Here is a 4291-nt window from a genome sequence, read left to right on the forward strand (position 1 = left end):
GTTATATCTTCTTGTTGTATTGATCCCTTTAGTATTATGAAGTGGCCTTCCTTATCTCTTATTATGGCCTTCACTTTGAGGTCTATTTTTTCCAATATAAGTATTGCTACCCCAGCTTTTTTTTTCATTTCCATTTGTTTGAAAGATACTTTTCCATCCCTTCACTTTCAGTCTGTGTGAGTTCCTTGTTCTGAGGTGGGTCTCTTGTGGACAGCATATATATGGGTCATGTTTTTTTATCCATTCAGCCACTCGATGTCTTTTGATTGGAGCATTTAGTCCATTTACATTTGAAGTTATTATTATTATTTTTAAAAATATACTTTATTGATTTTTTACAGAGAGGAAGGGAGAGGGATAGAGAGTTAGAAACATCAATGAGAGAGAAACATCGATCAGCTGCCTCCTGCACACTCCCTACTGGGTATGTGCCTGCAACCAAGGTACATGCCCTTGGCCAGAATCAAACCTGGGACCCTTGAGTCTGCAGGCAGACGCTCTATCCACTGAGCCAAACCGGCTAGGGCTTGAAGTTATCATTGATAGGTACTTGTTTGTAACCATTTTTATTTTTTTGTTCCTGTGTTCCTTCTTCCCTTTTTATTTCTTCTTTTTACACCAGTCCCTTTAGCATTTCTTGCATTGCTGGCTTGGTGGTGATAAGCTCCCTTAGCCTTTCTTTGTCTGTGAAGCTTCTTATTTCCCCTTCAATTTTGAATAATAGCCTTGCTGGATAGAGTATTCTTGGATTCAGTTTCTTGCTTTGCATCACTTTGTAAATTTCCTTCCATTCCTTTCTGGCCTGATGTGTTTCTGTTGAGAAATAATTTGATAATATAATGGGAGATCCCTTGTACATAACTTTCTGTCTCTCTCTTGCAGCCTTTGAGATTCTCTCTTTGTCCTGAACATTTGCCATTGTAATTATGACATGCCTTGGTGTGGGTCTTTTCAGGTTCATCTTGTTTGGGACTCTGTGTGCTTGTGTGACTTTTTTTCTTTCCCACATCAGGGAAGTTTTCTGACATTATTTCTTCAAATAGGTTTTCTACCCCTTGTTCCTCTCCCTGTCATTCAGGCACCCCTATTATTCATATGTTGCTTTGTTTCATGTTGTCTCAAAGCTCCCTTAGGCTGTCTTTTTTTCTCTAATTGCAGTTCAGTTTGGGTGTTTTGCTTCCCTGTCTTCTAATTCGCTAATTCAGTCCTCTGCTTCTCCTAGTCTACTATTGAAACTTTCCATGGTGTTTTTTTATTGCAGCTACATCACTCTTTATTTCTTCTTGATTCTTACATAAATTGTTGATTTTTCCATCCATCTGGTTTATGAACTGTATGACCCTTATTCTGATTTCTTTTTCTGACATATTGCATGCCTCCATTTCATTTAGCTGCTTTTCTAGAGATTCCTCCTTTTCTTTCCTCTGGGGGTTTCTTTGTCTCCCCATTTTTGCTCTCACTAAAGGATCTAGGTGTGGAGTCATGCAGGGGCTGCTCCTCAAGTGGCAGGGGCTCCTCGGTCAGCAGTGGCTCCTTGGGCAGCGGTTGCTCCTTGGGTGGTCGCAGCAGCGGCTGCTCCTCAGTTGGCAGCAGCTCCTCTGGTGGGCACTGCTTGCATCAGTGGTGGCTCCTCTGGCTGGTGGGGGCAGGCTGCTTGTACAGCTGCTACTTCTTGGACGGGGGCAGGCTGCTTGCAGAGCTGCTGCTTCTCAAACAGGGGCGGGCTATTTACACAGCTGCTGCTCCTCAGATAGGGGCAGGCTACTCACGTGGCTGCTGCTCCTCCAAAGGGGGCAGGCTCCATACAGCTGCTGCTCCTTGGATGGGGGCAGGCTGCTTGCGGGGCTGCTGCTCCTCAGACAGGGGTGGGCTGCTCACATGCTGCTGCTCACATGGTCGCAGTGCCCTAGGCATTCTCCAGGCGTCCTCTGCCCTGTCTGGCTGCGGATTGTCTCACCAGCTGTGTCAATTTGTGCATCTTAATCCCTTCACCATTTTTACCAAGCTTCCCAACCCCACTCCCACCTGGCAACCATCACTTTGTTCTCTGTATTTATGAGTTTATTTCTATTTTGTTTATTCATTTATTTTGTTTTATGGATTCCACATATAAGTGGAATCACATGGTTTACTTTAAGCAAAAGGAAGAAACTGAACATCTTGTGATCATTGTTCTTATTTAAGCTATCACTGTTTTGTGCTTCACTAGCTACATTTTTCTATTATCTCAAGCAAAGTGTACTTTTAAACTTTTTTCCTGGAACTTGCTTTACAGACAGGCCTCTAGGACATGACCAACATACTGTCTTAATCTTTGACTATAAGCTATGTGTCAACCAAAGCAATTGAAACATTTAGTTAAAGCCTATGCCTATATTTCTAGTCTCTATGATCTAACACCTAAACATGTTGATTGTTAACTGCCAGTTTCATAATGGACACATGTTCTTAGTGCTCTTGCTTGTTAGCTTTAGCTTTTTTTAAAAAAATACATTTTTATTAATATCAGAGAAGAAGGGAGAGAGAGAAAGAGATAGAAACTTCAATGATGAGAGAGAATCATTGATTGGCTGCCTCCTGCATCCCCCCTACTGGGAATCGAGCCCAAGCCTGGGCATGTGCCCTGACCGGGAATGAAACCATGACCTCTTGGTTCATGGATCAATGGGTCACACCGGCTGGGCAGCTTTAGCGCTGAACACACACCAGAAAAAATACCACTACATTTCCAGTTACGTTACTTTCTGTCTGCCTCAGTGATATACAAAGGGATTTTTTTTGTCCACAAAGTAAGCCACAATTTTTTTAGTATGTCAAGGTCAATAAAGGACTAGCGTGAGGATAGTTAATTTTCATTCCCTACCCAAGTTAAATGATTATTTGGGACCATTAAGAGAGGGTTGAGGAGTCTCTGTGTGATAACATCTCTGACTAGAAGCATGCTTTTTTTGGAGGCTAAGTGATATTATCTTAGGAAGTAGGACAAAAAACTAAGGGAGAATCTGGGCCTCTGTGGACCTGAAGCTGGTTGTCTAAGAGCTCACCCCTCTCCTCCTCTTTATAACTCACTCTGGTAGATGTTCGAGATACCCATACATAGCCCTTCTGGCTCAAAATCCAGTGTTCTGACCATTAAGCTGAGCCCCCAGGCACCTGCACCACCCCAGGCGTTGCCAGGAAGCAGATGTCACTTCTGAAGAAGAGCAGCCTTGCTGCCATGACATGGCTTTCACCATGACTTCCACATCACCCAGGAGCAATGCTGACCTTGGCTGGTGCTCAGAGAGTGGCACAGGCCTTCTTTAAACTCTCACCCAATCCAATCTCTGGGTTCGGCCCCTGATAACTGTTAGGGGGGACCCCTGCCCTCTCACTTCCAAGCAGCTCTCTGTGTTCCCACTTCTGAGGTAGCACTAGTCTTCCCCACCCCTCTAATGCCTCTCTTGCATGCGTTCCTTGGGAAAAAAACACCCTTTGTCTTCAAACACGCCAAGGTTTTCACTGGAGTCTTGGAGATCAGATGTGAAAGCTCACTGTTCCTGAACTGATTACTTCAACTCTGAGCTCCAAATTTTCTTATCTACAAAAAGGGAATAAAACTTGTCTATTCAAGGATGATGTAAGACACCAATGTATGTAAATGTGCTTCATAAAATATAAAATGATTTTGAAATTTAAGGTATTTTACTACCTCTTCATTGCTCATTTATGCATTTCCGTTAATGTAAATCCTGAGGTCAACTTCCTCAAAGCCACATGAACTTCTCAGCTTTGTTTTTGATGGCAAGGCCACAAGGGAATGTCCACTCATTCATCATGACAGCATCAGTGACAAATCTCTGACTTTGGTCTGACTCCCAACAGTGGGAACCCAGGAGATGATGTGAGGCAATGGTTATTGCTCCTTCTTCCTGTAAATTGAAGGTAATTCTATCTGCTCTTCCAAGCCTAGTTGGCTCTTAAAATGTTTAATTTGTGTGAAGAAACAGTTGTGTTAAAAGAAATAATAATAAATAAAAGAAACAGTTTTGTTTTATCAGCAAGTGATTCATAATAGCACACAATCAGGGAAATGGAGTAAGCTTACAGTTTCTAATCATTTCTTCTGGTCAAGAATTTTCTACCTTGTTGGTCTGGAAGAATGGATGGCTGGCCAGGGCACATGCCCAGATTATGGGTTTGATCCCCTGTTGGGGTATATACAGGAGGCAACTAATCAATGTTTCTCTCTCCCCATTCCTCTATCTACTAGTAAATCAAGAAAAATATTTTTAAATAAATATTTAAGTTA

The sequence above is a fragment of the Myotis brandtii genome, unplaced genomic scaffold, assembly GCF_000412655.1.
Source record: "Myotis brandtii unplaced genomic scaffold, ASM41265v1 scaffold111, whole genome shotgun sequence".
NCBI lineage: Eukaryota > Metazoa > Chordata > Mammalia > Chiroptera > Vespertilionidae > Myotis > Myotis brandtii.